The sequence below is a fragment of the Anser cygnoides genome, chromosome 4 (genome assembly GCF_040182565.1).
Source record: "Anser cygnoides isolate HZ-2024a breed goose chromosome 4, Taihu_goose_T2T_genome, whole genome shotgun sequence".
In the NCBI taxonomy this organism is placed as follows: domain Eukaryota; kingdom Metazoa; phylum Chordata; class Aves; order Anseriformes; family Anatidae; genus Anser; species Anser cygnoides.
In genome coordinates this window covers 39,186,514-39,203,161 of record NC_089876.1, presented here as the reverse complement: position 1 = coordinate 39,203,161, position 16,648 = coordinate 39,186,514, and the positions used below count along the sequence as shown (strand labels likewise).

The window sequence follows — 16,648 nt, the reverse complement described above, 5'->3', positions numbered from 1 at the left end:
AATTTATATAAACTGAAATGATTTCTGGGGTCGATTAAAAATGCATGTTTAAATAAAGAACCTGTGAAGGCTGAAGGATTAAACATTTTTAAATTTGAATGCTGCTGTGGCTGACTGTGGCCTTTTTGTTTTCCTTCCACATTTCCTGGAGTAGGTGACATATACGTGGTGAGGTATATGTACCTCAGAACAGGCATTTCCCTGTTTCTTTTTTGGCTATTCTGTCTTGCATAACACAAACAGCTCTTTAGGAGAAAGATAAATACTTTTCCTGTCCACAATATTCTTTCTTAAGGCGTATAAGGTTTTTCTTTTTTCTTCATGAACTGGTGAGGTTTAGGGCATCACCTAAAACAGATTCTGCACTTTGAGTTTTCTGCTCTTCTTTTTTTTTTTTTCTTTGCCTATTTCTTCTGATTTCTGTTTTTGTTTGTTTTTCCCCTAATCTATAATCTTCATCCACATATTTTCTGTATCTGTGAATCCTTCCTCCGAATAGTCCAATCTTTATATATATATATATATATATATATATATATTCCATTTCATATAGTGAATATCCTCTCTTGCTTCTCCATCCCCATTCTGTCCATTTCAGTTCTGTCTCAGCCCCAGGCTCTTCCTTACCACAGCATCAAGGGAACAATGCTGCTTACCAACCTATCTCATTATAATGAGCAGTACTTCAGGACACAGACCTGAGCTTGACCATTACCCACCTGCCTCTGCTTTTGCTGAGAAAAGTGAGAGAAGAGTTGTCAGCCTTGGATAGCTGCTGAACTGTTCTTCACAACACCGTCTAAAACATAGGTGTTGAGATTGGTATTGCAGAATGGTCCAGGCTGCAGAGTCCTAGTGCAACGTAAGTACGTGGAGCAAATCAAACCGGGTAAGGACAGAGCAGTTTATGAATCAACACAATATTCATCTGGTAGTGTAAATCTAGAATGACACTGATAGTTTATTAGGACTATGCCAATTTTCAAAGACCAACATTTTAAATGAAACTATAATCAAAACATAACGGGATTCCTCTTAAAAATCGAGGTTGCCAGAATATTTATGTAGAGTATTTCTCTCTGCTAAACAAAAACCGCTCCTGGCTTCTTATCATTTGCACTCACTAGAGGAAGAGCACATACAGTGTTAAAGTTCCCATGGTGCTGCTGCTGCTGTGAAGACAGTGTCAGTCCCGTGTGCCTCATGTTCCAGGAAAAGCTCTGCCATGGATATGGGCTTTATTTAAAAGAGTTCATTCCAACATTTATATACTAATATATATATTTTTTAATTTCATGCTCAAATCATGCTTAAATTTTACACATTTCCCTAACAAACAAAAGCTCATTTCCACATGCTTTTGTTCTTGCTAAAATAAAAAATAAAAAATAAAAAAATCTGTGTAGGTTAGTCAGTTGATAAAAAAAATAGTGCTCTCATAGACAGATCTGTTTTTTCAGACAGACTTCCTTATAGACAGTATCTGCCCAAGATGAATCTAAAATGAAAATCTTCACAAAAATAAGGTATTGAAGCTATTTAGACATCTTACTTCTCCCCTAAATCTTTGCTCTATTTGAGTTTAGTTAGTTTTATATAACTATAAACAGTTACTTTCACTATACTTTTTAATTAGTATAATAACTGCAATAATTATAAGGCCAGGATTCCATAGAAAACACCTTTAATGTTACAGAAGATTCAAACTGAAAAACTTGTACTTTTTCATGTATGAAGACAGAGACTCTTATTAGTTATTATTGAACACTGAATAATTATATTTGCCTTTTATATTGAATTTGATTTTTTTTAAATGATAATACTTCAGCACATTTACCATATGTTACTTAAGAAGCCATTATCCACTCTTGGAAATAATAGAGAAGATTCCAGGTCTCTATGGATAATTTTCGAATGTATTCTGCATTTTTCTAAAAGCCTACAAATGAAATCCTTACCACTTAGTGACGAAAGGAATAATAGTATTGTCCTTCTGACTGCAAGAAGAAGAAAGAAATTTTTAATTTTTAAGGGAACTGCTTCAAAGTCTGATATATTTTAATGATATGATGCTCTAAATGTCTTGGATATAAAAAATATGTGCTTTATTATTATTAATATATTTCTACCATATATCCTTAAATATATATTTTATATATTAGAAAAGTACAGTAGCACACACAAGCACAATGTTGAACATTAAAAATAAATAAAACTACAATGCTTAATATTCTCAGTTTGGGTTATGGTATTGAAGGTTACACTGACTCAGTGCTGGTAAGTGCATTTCTTACATTCAAAATAATTGGATTTTAAACTCAGACTATTATGCACTGGATTTATAGGACTGATATAGGAATAGGATTGATTCTCATTTTCCTTGTCATATATGAACTCATTTCAGTGTATGACATGCAATAAGGAAACACATACAAAGTAATGTTATGGTGCACAAAATCAAATGCTTCCTTTAGACAGACATTTTGGATTTACCCTTTTCTAATTAGATTTATTTGTCAGTGGATATTCACAAGTGCGCGCACTCATGCATGCAAACGTATATATATTCCACTGTTTCTCCCTCATAACTAGGCCTAGCAGTGAGTGAAATACAAGGATCTAAGTCTGAAATGCTTCAAAGTTTGAACAAACCTCACACTTTGATCTTGGTTGTGACTGTTACTGTGATAATGAATCTTTGCTTGCAGTTTGCACCTTCACAAAAACATTTGCTTGCTTATTTTCATCAATCTTTGTGCTAGTCTCACTCCCCAATCATAAGGCAACTGCTTATTTGCCATGAAGGAGAATACTGTAAGACAATTACTGATAGTCAGGCCTATATGTTTAGTTATCTATTTTTGCATTCATATTATTAACTGATAAGCATTAAAATATTTTGGGCCTCTGAAACTGTCATTATTTAGGCCGCCAGTATTTATCATGATTATCAACTTAGTTTCACTGTTTTGTCATGGTCCTTTACATTACTTCTGGACATGGGCCTAAATAATCTCTTCTGAATTTGTTCTCAGTTCAGTATGGAGGGGTCCTCAGGTCCATACGGGAAGACCCTAAAGCAATATGATAGGATAAACACAAATATGTCATTATGGCAATAGCCAAGCCTAAGCTACAAATTGGAGACCTAAGCTTCTTTGAAGTATGGGGTTGCTGGTTGGCAGTTCTCCAGTACTGAACAGTTATGTCCATGTTTAGCATTTTGCTTACAGTCTTCTCATAATTATGTTATATCAATGCCATCTCATGCAAATTGTCTATATAAAAAAGAAGCCATTCAAATGTGTTGTGTATCTGTATACGAATTTCAAAATCAGTTAAGATAATCATGTCACATTAAATAGCATAAGGTGACAGAAGGTTCAAGTGGGAGGCTTTGGCAGTTTTAGCAGACATCCCTAAATCAACAACATAAATTTTAATATAGTAATTGTATTACACCAAATGGATGTGTTAACAGGATACTGCTTCCAGACTATTTACAGAGAATGCAAGATAAAACTAAAATAATATAAATGCATTCATATTTTTCACAACCTCTTTGTTTTTTAAATCTCCTGCAAACAATCCAGCCCAAACAAATCTTTGTTTTAATAATCTGCTCCATTTCTAAAACCCCTACTGGGTTAGAGTTTCCAATTAAAATATGACTCTTTATGCATGTTTTATGGAAAATGTTTACTCAGACACTGTGCAGTGTTTTCTGCAGTGTATGGCTTTGGCATTGCAAGAAAATGAAAATGACTATTTTCAGAATCTTGTTTAAAGAGCAATTCTATTAATGCTAGAAGGATTCATAGACAAATGTCTGTTAATTTATCATATGAAGATAGGGGGCCAAAATATTTTGTGACTCTGTTTGGTGATGTACTTAGACTAAAATTTCTTAAGATTTTCCAAGATTCCTTTTTTTTCTTTTTTCGTATTGTGACAATGTAAAAGAAATTCTCTAATTTTATCACAGTAATACCCAAAGTTCTAAGCTCACCTCTTCACCTAGTCTTGGTGCTGGTACCATTTCACCAGCCAAAAGCAATATCTAATAGGCCAAATACTACAGTACAATGGAAGCACACAAGTAAAGCAAAACAGTTCATGTTGAGAGTTCAATATTTGCACTATATGTGCTTTGTGAGGGCTACTTCATACTCACCCTGTGGACTGAGCATTTGTGGATGGCTGAAGTGTAGTAGGCAGCTTCTTGGAATGTGCATCTTCTAGTTTTGTTTCACCCAGAACATTTCACTTCTCAAGGTCTGAGTCTGTTTCACTAAACAAACTGAAGTTCTGTAAGTGGAGATGGGACACGGGAACTATTGCTGTTCAGAGATCGTCCATTGAAGTTTTCACCATGGTGGGATAGCATTAATTTTTGATGGAGATGAGGATGTGGAAAGTCTGGAAAAATGCATGAGGGAATATACAAGAATAAATTGTTCCAGGTGGGATACCTCCTAAACAACACATTGTTGGTCCTAAACCTCATTGAACATTAAATGAAGAGAACTGCTCAATAAGCATTAGTTGTCCAACATCCTCCGATGCATTTCCTCCAGCTCTGCAGTGGCAGTTAATTGCAAAAGCCTTCCTTTGCCTCTCTCTTTCTACAGATAAAATCAGATAAAGAAGACATATTATAATCTTTATGTAACCACTGTTCCAGGGTGCCAATTCTGAGTTTTTTAATATAAAATCTACCATCCCAAACTTAGAAAAACACAATATCAAAATTATTCTAATTTTAATAATCAAAGAGATTTACTGTTATAATAAATCCTCAGATTTGCAGACTACTGCAAACACTGAGAAATAAAATATCAGTTGTTTACATTGATTTTAAACCAGATAAACTTTTAAGAAAGGTAATTACTATTTAACTCTAGCATCTTTGCAAGTGTCCATTTTAACCACCCACTGTCCCAGGTTTATACATAGTTTTGTAAGTGTATATAGTCTATGTTGTACTGAGTTAATGTAGAGTGAGACTAATTCATATCACTATGGAAATTAAGATTACATATTGATAAATGCCAGAACAATACCATGCTTCAGTAATCCTCATCAGTGCAGCCATGAAAATTAGTGCTATTTCTGGATTGCACTATTTTCTTCTAACAGTTCAAATGGAAAACATCTGATCTAGAATTGTTTGCAATGAAAAAAAAAAAGTCTCCATGGTAAAGGATCTGACATATTTGTAAACCAGCAATTATGGCATATACACAGCAATATGAAATATTTCTGAATTGTGCAGCACATCTCCAAACTGCTCATGTAATGAAAGCACATGAAAATGTTATTATCATTGTTTCTAGTTGTCTTCCATTTCCCACTGGAGACTTTTTGTCAGCTTAATATATTTTTGTTTGTTTTCAGCTCTTGCTTTATTTGTTTTGGTTCTGGAATGAGAATCAGCTAATGGCACCTTTTGTTAGTCTACACAGGCTTCTGCTGTCTAGCAAGACTGGCTTAGTCAGTGCATTATCTCAGATTGAGATCGGGGTTTGCTGCTTTAGAGTTATTTTGAGGGAGGGAGCTACACAATGCAGCTGTATAGGACAGTGTCATATACACTGTCTGAAGGCAACTACTAATGAACAGTCACTTCATAACTTAAGAATGAACTCTTCACTGACTGGTACACTTTTTTTTCTAAATTAAGTGAAAAAATGCAATGTAAATTTGAAGAATCTTGTGCCCAAGGGCCAACAAACCAACTCATCTTTTCAAGAGTTGAGGGCAGAAGTGACTCAGAGACTAGGAATGATAGTTGCGTCATTTTATCTCCTGATTTTCAGTCTGAAGATAGTGAGGCTGGAGATCAACATTAACAGACGCATTGCTTAACAGCTTAGAATAAGATACAAAAAGACAGTCACAACGTCCAACCACAACCCCCCCCATAAATGCCCCACATGTTGTTTTATAGACGCTTTGTGCCCTGCTGGAAGCATACAGCAGCTGCAAACCAAATAGAATAGCTCTCAGATGATTTTCCTGCCTAATCCGTAAGTGGTATAGAGTTGCTTTATTCTCTGCAGTAACACCACCACCACAGCCCTGGACAAGTGGAGATGGCTGCAGTGCCTCTATCATCAGCTGCTGCCAAAAGGATGCCTTGGGAACACAGGCAGTCTCTTAGAAAATGGAGTTGTTCTCAGGATGCTCTGATTCACAGGGGACCAGGCTGGCATATACTAGAAAGAACTGGGAAATAAGGGAGGTTTACCTCAAAAGCAAATTAGCTAGTACAAAGAATTTTGATGATAGTGCCCAAATGAAAGCTCATAAAGAATTTAAATATGACAACTGTCATAACAACAGAAAGCATTGTTATAATACCAGATCATCTTACTAATTTGTTGTGGCATCCCTGAGGATAAGCAGGCATTTTAGTTCTCGGCTTTCCATTTTGTTTGAATGATATCAACATGAACATCTAGACTGCAGTGCTCAAAACACAAACCTCATAGAAGAACATCAAGCTGCGTGCATACAAATAAGAGATGGATTTGCCAGTGCAATATATTGTCTCTGGTATAATTATTCAGTTACCAATAAAACCTTCACAAACAAGTATATCTTGCTGTTAAAAAAAATATATATATATATAAAATAATATATATTCTTTGAAACTGTAGAGCTAAATAAATCATCAGGCTGCAACAAAAGAATTATTCAAATTCTAAACCTAGTCATGAAGAGCAGTTTTTAAGGATGTGCTTATTAGAACATAACAAAACGTAGACAAAAATCAGATTACTTGGATCACCAGTAATTTCTTCTGAGTTTATACACCCTTCACAGCCCAAAGAGGCCTGGTCCATGACTGGGTCTCCTGAGCAATACTGTAATACAAGCATATGAAGAAGGTTATTAGCATATTAAAACCAACCTGAACAATTCACATCCATAGTTGGCACAGAGGGAAAAATAAAGGTATGTTTAAAGTAAAAATAAATTCGTAAACATGAGGGATGCATATATCTGTTCTCTTTCTCCCACAAATTCAAAGATATACTATTAGCATAGATATATGTCTTAAGGGAGGGGAAGTCATTGCCTTCACTTTCCATTTCTCAATTAAAGACCACTGGCAAAGGGACTACATTTCAAAGGCTGTGAAAGCCCACTAACTCCTTAACGATAACGTAGGTTGCGTAGATTGGCTATCCAAAAAAAAAAAAAAAGTAATAATACATCTGATAAACGTTTGTTAACTGTCACTTTTTACAGCTTTTATAAATAAATTTGATTCTTACAGGCAGTGATAAATTGTCTCCATTTTATCAGGCCTATTCTACAAGTGTACTTGTTAAACATACTATAGATACGCAAATTTCTTAATTCTCATATGACAAGAATCTCTGTGCATGAGTTTTTCAGTTTTATAGTCTGAATCTTGACCTGCAATGTTTATACTATGTAAAAGTGAAACTGAGCAAAATGTATTTTTATAATACCTAGTGCTTGCTAGGTTCATGGTTTTGAAAAACAGAGTTATTTATTTCTTCTCAGCTTTTGATTAAAAGAAACTGTTTTTAATATTGTTTCCCAGATTTATGGGACTTATGGATTACTATGGAGTATTACTGAATACAATATGAAGTGCACAAAGTCTGTACAAGAATTAAAACATGACCAGAAATACCACTGACACTTCAGACATGCAGCTGTACTTATGCCTGACAGTTTCTTCTTTCTTCCCTCTTACAAAGATTTTCTTTCTTAGTTTTCTTCTGGGTTTCAGTATTTTCTTGAGATTACCACTGAGTTTCTTCATTCTTTTTGTCTTTATCTGAGATCTTTTCCTGAGTCAAAATTACACTATCTGTGGTACTTTATCATTCTTGCAATAGTTTGAGTTTCTCTCATTTACTTTTTTATTTTATTTTGTTTTAACTATCTCTCCTCCTGTTTCTTGTCATAATGGTTAAAATAAATTGAAAGCAGTGGAAAAAAAAAAAAGTTCATAATTCTCCAGTTGAAGATGAAGGGAGACAGAGGGAGAGCACTGCAGATGAGATGTCAATTGCTAAAATTACCTTGTCTCTGCGATCAGACAGGCCTTGGATTTATTGAACTACAGGGCACTCTACAAGGTCTATTTAGTTTCTCACATTTGTTTCACAGCACTGTGCTGAAGGAACTGAATGATTTGAGCATGGTTATTGATTAATAGTGTTTATTGCCTATATAGTCCCAGGCACTTAGGGAAAAATATAGGTATGTTTAGAAGGAAATAAATACATAAATAAGATGACAAGCTGGACTTCTTCTTTCTTTCTCCCTCTTTCTCTCCCACCATTTGTGTATGCATTAACATAGCTATGAAAAACCACTTGAACAATTCATAACAATAGCAGGCACTTAGGAAAAATTATTGGTATATTTAAAACTAAAATATATACATAAATAAGATAGTAAGGCAAGCTATATGTGTATGTCAGCAGAGATATGAAAGCTGCTTGAAGAAATCTATCACAAGTAAGTGCACCACAGGGCAACTGTGTGAATGTACAAAATAATTCCTTCCCTGAACATTACTCTGCGAGACTGTGGCTTGGCAATATAGAGTACATACACTGGACAACTGGGAATGTGAAAGCTTTGACTAGAGGACTGTCTACTATGTTTATCAAACTTTAAGAAAAACTGAAATTCAGAATTCCAAACTCACACTAAGTAGTATAGGACTCTCATATTTTCATATTTTTGTCAGCTTAACTCACGTCAAGAGGAAATTTTTTACTTGAATCTGTTTTCTGAAACCAGGGTCATTAATATAGTAGTCTCTAGTCTGGCTCTTACTGCTTCTTAATAAAAACATTTTACTTTTATACCACTTGAGAAGCACATTTTAGCTAAATTGCAGAAAGGCTTTCAGCACAGACTAAGAATGCCCAAAAAAAGTCAGTATGCAACAGCTCCTAATTCTTGACTCACACACTTCCTAATTTCCCAGTAGCATGCTCAAGTAGATAAATCCTTCCTAGTGACTGAAACAGAAATTCTAAGTCAAAAATGTCTCTTATATGTTGTAATGAAGCAGTTTCATACTTCAAAGTGTCAAACTGTGTCACTACAAGACAAAGAGAAAACACTTTGATGTCAAAGTATGCCTACACAGTGTACTGAAAGTGTGATTATAGTACAGGCAGCCATTTGAGTTTGAATTTAGCTAGCATGGGTAGTGTTAAGAGCCTGCATATCTCAGTATAAACTAGTATATTCCTGATACGGACCCTTCCTTGGACAGCTAAATGATAAAAGGAGCCAGTCTTTGTCAAGGGATTACTAACAAAATTAACTCATTTTATAGTCTGCAATTCAAAGGGTCCATGTGTAATGTTAGCACAAGGCAATACATTTTCATTTCATTTTATGCAAACCTTTATCAATAAGTTATTGGTTTTTAATATTAATATGTTCCAGTCAGAAGACTTGCCTTATAAAATTCTGTTATGCTGGCTAAATCATAAATTCAGACTAAAAAAATACATTTTCATAGTGTATTAAGATATCCTCGTTTCTCATTTTTATTCACCATACTTCTGGCACTAGTGTGCAGCAAAGATTTGCAGCAAATTGATTCACTATTTTCCTGTTCGTCTCTTCTTTGACCTTACAATGAATAACCCAGTCTTTCCCCCGTTTTTATATCCTCTTCCAAATTTTTTATCTGCTTATAATTACTTAGGACATTTTGTTTCTAAGTCTATGCAGGCCTGATGCTAGCAAAGTTATTTTGTTTTATACCAGCATGCTTAAACAAAATAATAATAAATAAATAAAAATCTGTTTGATTTAGACAAGAGAAAATATTTCAATCAACACGTGGCAAACATTCAGTGATAGATGTTAAAAATAAAGTATGCGTTAGAATACTTCAAACATTATTGCATGTCAGTTTTAGATTGTAAATAGCCTACTGCAACAGTAGGCTGCCGCTTCTGTGACACATTCAAATATACAAATAACAAATAATAATAACAATCAAAAAATAACCATTTTTCTTAAACAAAAAATTCAACATCTTCAGAAAATTTAAATGTAAATTTAGATGAAACTGTTTCCTGATTGTGAAGAATACGAGATTTACACCTTCTATGAATCAGAATACAAACATATTGAAATGTCATCTTTTCTTGTAAGATAGAAAATAATTTTTTTTAGCAGGGCTACTAATCCTTACTCTAAGTGTGGCTTGCATGACATGAAAAGGAGTTGGATCTAGGTACCACAGGAGCTGGAAGTTCCACTTGTTTGATGATGAAGAACCAAGTAGACATTCTCTTTTGTTAAAGTTCTAATTCACAGACTGCTAAATCTAACAGAATACTAATTATGTTAAGTGGATTTCACAGTTGACAGAGACCTTCTTTGCAGGGAAGATGAGTTTGACAAAGGCAATTGAAACTTCGCTAATGAAGAATACTAGATCCACCTTTAAGGAATGTTAAGTAAGTGCTTTGTTTTTTATGAAAGGCACCTCTTTAATATGTAAAGTAACTGTAGAAATGTCAACATTTCGTTCTTAGACACCTTGCTAAATTCTGCAGAGGTTTATCAAATTACTGTTAGGTTTTTCTTTTCCTTAATTATATTTATTCTTACAGCATTTCCTTGCAGTGAAGCTCTGTGGACCAATCCTGAAAAAAGCACACTCAACGTTTGCTTAACACAGCTTAATCAAACTAGTCTTCATATTGGCAATCACTGCATGGCACAAATTTCTTCTTCAAGGGCACAAATGAGGGCTACACAGGTGTGTTTAATTATTATAGAATTGCTTGGAGTATACAAAAATGCAGGTGAGAGCTGGGACTGTAAAAATGTTCTTTTGTGTTTGTGTTACCTTAGGTAGCTCAAAATACGCAAATAATTGCTGTCTTTTGTAGTATTTGAAAACTAATACTAGCACATAATTAGTACAAAGTGGGTTGCTTTAAAAGCTACTGAGAAATAGCAAAACAGTGAAGCCTTGGTTGGTTGATTGCTTGGATGGTTGGTTGGTTAGCTATGTGTTCTGTTTATTTCTTACATCATCCTTCTGTGATCATAAGCGAACTTCATATTCACTGTAAAATCTAATAGCAGTAATGTTATGTTGCTCCAGAATGCAGGACAGGAGCTGACAGGAGTGCAAGAGGTTTCTGGGAGAATATATTCACATACTTTGAAGTTCTAGTTAGAAATCTTGCGGGCACACAATCCACTAGATTTAAAATTAACTCTTTTCATACTATAAGTTGCTTCCTCATTTTAGAAGATCTCATAATAATTGCAGCATTCTTACACTATTACAAAGTACAATTCTGCAATTACTGTACTACTGATAAGTATTTTATAACTTACCTGGATTTTTCAGGGACTGAAATTTTTGGTTGGTTTGGTTCTCAGTACCAGTAAGACATGTTTCTATATGCACATGAATTAAAGTTTTTCAGGTAATACAGGGTTTCAAACACTTTCGAAAGCCAGAAAATTGTTTATTTACTAATTATTCAAGGCTTTATGGAAGAAGCCAATCAGAGAAAGATTTCTTTGAAAAATGATCTAGTTTAAAGTTTTTGCTATCTCTTTTCTGAATCATGTCCTACATGATAGTTTCAATTATTTATTATAAGGCAATGGTAAAAAAGCGTTAATTAGCAAAGATGAAAAAGACTGACTCCATGGGAGCTCCTGTAAAGAAGCTCTTATTTCTAATGCCTGAGGTGACCACTAATTTACAGCTTTTGATAGCTTGCATGCATGGTTCACAGAATAAATTGCTCTTGGGGAAAAAATACTGTACACCTTATTCACTGTGGTTAATGAAGAAGGTCTAGGTTTTGCTTTTGTTTTGCCTTTTTTTTTTTGTTTTTTTTTTAGTTCAGTCTGTTTAGTTTTAATAAAATGGTTTAACTTGACAGCATTAGAAATTAAAATATGAAACGAAAGAAAGTATGACTCTGGAACTGCAAGATTTTTCTCCATTCAGCTGAAATGCCCATACCCAACCCAAGGGATGAACTCTAAAAATAATCATGTTCATTTATTCTTTCTGTGCTGGTCTTAACTAGATAGTTTTTTTCTGTCTTACAAAAAGCTTCAAGATTATAATTAAAAAAAAAATGGAATACTAGCATCACAAGATCTTTAAACTATTCTGTTTATTTCAGTGAAAATAAGAAGAAAAACTGCATGCAATAATGGACGGTTATGTTAATAATAGGAATCATACAGAAGACATTAAAATTTCTCTTAAACATAATGCATCAAAATTATCTTTATATTTTATGTGTTTGTATTGTTTCATCATAGCTAGACCTATACAGCAGTGTGAAATAAATTCCTTAACAAAATGAATGATTTAAATTAATTGGAATATTCAACAAGGGCTTATAATGCAGTAGCTGGAGGTCTAGTCTAACTTTTTGTCTGTAACCTCCATGGGACATACAAACTTGTTTCTTGAAAGTTTTCTCACAGGATTTATTTTTATGATTGCCCTAACTCGATTTAAAAGAGATGTGTGATTTATACATGAAGGATTCTCTTTCTCTCTTTTTTCCTTTTCCTTTCTTCCTAACTCACCTACTCATTTTCCAAAAATGTTTTCAAATCTTTAATTTTGTTGATCCATTTTTGACATTTAACATAGCTAGGTCAAGAGAACAATGTAAAATGTTTTGAGTGGGTTCCAAGCACCTAGGGCATGTTTTACACCCCTCACACCAAGCCCTTGAAGGAAAGCAGGGGTCTTAAATGTTGTTTATCTTTTTTCTTTGCTTCACATCACTGGTTTGGTGTTCAGCTAGTAGAAATGACTGGAATATTTTTTTCAATTATATGTGAAAATGATTTTTTTCAGCCAAGTGTCTTCCATCTATACTAATTCAGAATCCTCACTGTCCATCTTTTCTCTTTCCCCGTTCTGCTGATTTCACTTATACCTGTATATTTCATGTTGTTTCACAACATCACAACTGTGAAGGACCAATTCCTCAAACCTATAAGCAGATGAGTTCACATGAAAAACTAACTGCTTTGTTATTTCCTTATGTTTGGATCTTCCAGGTCTTTCAGATCTTCCTCAATTAACACCTTTCCAATTTCCTATTTTCCTTGTTTATTTGTTCATTTTGCTGTTGTTTTCCATATTAATGAGACATTAATTGACAGTCTCTGTGATGTTTCTTATGCTTCAAGCATTTTTCATCTCTGGACAAGCATTGCCAAACATAAAACAATGAAAAAAGTTGTTGTGAGAGTTAAACTAAAAAGAACTAAAAAATAATAAAGTCCAGAATCAACAGCAACAAAGAGAAGATTAACATCACTCTTCTGTTATGAGTACTTCATTATCGTCATGTTCCTAGTCAGAACAAAGGTGTGAAGGGATAGAAAGGAAGGTTTAACAAGTTTAGAATGTCATAAGAAAATAAATGAGATACTTATGGTCCATCCTATGTTGCCATAGGTATCAGGACATTTTAAATCCAGGATAGTTAAAATCCAGATTGTTAAAATACCTCAAAACTAACTGAAATCATTCCACAGTATGGATAGAAAGGTAAATTTACTGGTGTTAGTGTCTTAGATAAACCTCTTCCTCCTCACCTGGAAGCATATATATATATTTTTTTAAACATGTTCTATTACTTGATTTTACTGTGGTTTTTTGTTTGTTTATTTGTTTTGGTTTTTTGTTTGTTTCTGTTTTGTTTTATGATAGAAAGGAATGATCTTATTTTAGTTATCAATCCATTCTTCAGAAATGTATAGATTTTTATCATTCTGGAAAATACTTTGAATATTCAGCATTATTTAAGGTAGATTTTTGCAAAGGCTGATTCTCTCCATTATTTTACAGAGGCTTCCAGGATAAATTTATTACTTTTTATTACCCTATATGCATTAGAGGGCCTAGGAGACCCATCAAGAGTAGATGTCTAGTTCTTACATAGCTGAGTTTGGATGTTGTGAATTTCATACATGTTACCATGCACCAATAACTGTGAAAATTTTTACCTCCTTAGATTCGTGTCCTCTGCTTAAAACACAAAAGCATATGCTACAATTGTATGAGAAGTCTTCGTTTTTACCAAACAGTAGGCACTATTCAAATAATGTGTTCTGATATTTCTTTCAGCCAGGGCCAGTGCCAACTTTAAATCACAGAATCACAGAATCACAGACTCGTCTAGGTTGGAAGAGACCTCCAAGATCATCTAGTCCAACCTCTGACCTAACACTAACAAGTCCTCCACTAAACCATATCACTAAGGGCTACATCTAAACGTCTTTTAAAGACCTCCAGGGATGGCGACTCAACCACCTCCCTGGGCAGCCCATTCCAATGCCTAACAACCCTTTCAGTAAAGAAGTTCTTCCTAACATCCAACCTAAACCTCCCCTGGCGCAACTTTAGCCCATTCCCCCTCGTCCTGTCACCAGGCACGTGGGAGAATAGACCAACCCCCACCTCTCTACAGCCTCCTTTAAGGTACCTGTAGAGAGCGATGAGGTCTCCCCTGAGCCTCCTCTTCTCCAGGCTAAACAACCCCTATTTTTACAAATAGTAAAAATTAACTTGAAAATACAGTCACAGAGCAGAGGAAGTCGTCTGCTGCTGTTGAGGAGGGAGCAGTTTCTTACATTGATTCTTTTTCTCTTTTGACTTTCTGGTAATGTGTAAATTGTGGACTCTTGCTTTTAGAGAATGAGTCAGAGTGGATTCACTCTGGAAGCGGGCATAACCAATCAGGAAATGGGAGTCCATATCATGCAGTTTCTCTAGAGAATCATCGAAGGGGGTGAAACACAGCAAAAATGGATTTATTAAAGATAAAATTTAATTAAAAATACAGAATATGAAATATAAGAAATATTAAAATAAAGAAATGCCTTCTGGGGCAGGTAGTGACATGAACATGGGATTAATTTTAATAAGGTGAATAACCCTTCACTAATATGAGCACTGGGGTCAGGGTCTAGCCTCAGCATTTGAGTATTTCCCTTGGTTCAGATTATTCTTTTCATAGATAAGAAACAGTCATCTTTTTTCTGGTTTAGCTGCATGACTATGATTTGATAATTTTGTAAATTGTTTGGTGAATGAAAAGAAATAAGAAAGGGGCGTTACAAGTTTAGATTTCATAAAACGGGGGGGGGAAAAGCCTCTCAGTTTTAATATGTGTCACTTGAGAAGACATTGGGGTACCAGAAGGCACACGAAAAAAAGTTGAATCTTGTACAAAAGTGAATGACAAGTAAAACTAAAATGCAAGGCATATTATGCAGATTTTTTTTTTTTTTGGAGTGTGTGGGGGGTGGCAGTTTAAGATTTACATAAAATTAGAATAACCTTTAAAATTAGGACAGCCGGGTCAGTCTAATGTGATCTGAATTACTGAGCTAGTGATAATCTTATCCCTGAATGTCCTCCAGGCACTGCCATTGAGAACCTAAACCTGTGCAGGAAAACTGGCCAGAAGACCTACCTTCGGAAAACCACTGCATACTTCTCTATTGATGATACATCTGAAGACAAGTTCTTAAGTAGATATTTAAAGCCAGAAATGACTGGAGTCAAAAATAAACAAAACAGTCATTATTTCATATTACTCTTCCATCTCCATTTCAGACCAGTGCTTTTTTACACAGAGATTCGGTTTTGGTGCATGTTCTTAATATACTCTAAAGACCAAGACTGCACAGTCATCAGTTAGACAGCAGTAATGAAATTAGCAAATAATATTTAATTGATTTTCTAAAAAGTAAGTCAAGATCTAGCTGCATAAAAGGTACTTTTATGCTGTACTACTGGTAAAAAACAAACCTAAACTGGATTAAGTGGCCAGCTGGGGATACTGACCGCATAATTGAAGACCTGAGTGTTAAACAAATATTTTAATTATCTCAAAGAAAAGGGAGTCCTGTGTGGGGAGGAGTGGCCAGAGTACATGGTATTCTGGCAGTCTTCTAAGGATCCAAGCAACACTCAAGACTATAAATTAGAGCAATCCTAAAGGATATAAAATCAGTCATGCTTTTTCCATTTCAGACTGATGTCTGGATGCCAGAATCCAGGCTACTGGTTTTAAATAACCAGTCTTTACTGTCAGGACTGGTAATTTAACTTGGTAGTATGAGTACATCTTTTCTTCCTCTGACTCCTGCGTGTGGCAAGCTCTTTTCACAATCTTTAAAAGATAAAAAAAAAGACATTTTTTGTAAGATTTGTATATGGTTACCTGATACAATTTGTCTAAATTTACCATTAGACAAATTACAATAGTAGTCTAGGAGCATCTCTTGCTACTAGAGAACACTTCCAACAACATATACATATATATGCTTCCAACAGCATATACATATATAGGTATACGTATATATATATACATATATATATGTACATGTATACATATGTGTATATATATACATATATATAGGTATATATATGATATATATATATGATTCTGAAGTAATTTGAGTCAAGCACTTTAAACATACAGCATTGTGGAATGATACAGGACTATGCTACAAGACCACTCTAGGATAAATGGTTCTCAATATTTTGGACAATGATTTGGAAGTAAGCACAAAATCACTGCTGCTAAAATTTATGGCTGATGCA

At 34.4% G+C, this 16,648-nt stretch overlaps 1 long non-coding RNA gene across 1 annotated transcript in view; it reads right to left on the bottom strand.

Annotated features, from left to right (window-relative positions):
* The window catches only part of LOC106040983 (uncharacterized), a 272,553-nt gene that overhangs the window by 192,163 nt on the left and 63,742 nt on the right, over nucleotides 1–16,648 (bottom strand). The window contains exons 13-16 of the long non-coding RNA XR_010831119.1: nucleotides 6,785–6,869; nucleotides 4,175–4,625; nucleotides 1,959–1,997; nucleotides 720–852 (exon numbers count right to left, since the gene is read on the bottom strand). This is a non-coding gene — a long non-coding RNA (uncharacterized lncRNA). The remainder of the gene's footprint in view (nucleotides 1–719; nucleotides 853–1,958; nucleotides 1,998–4,174; nucleotides 4,626–6,784; nucleotides 6,870–16,648) is intronic.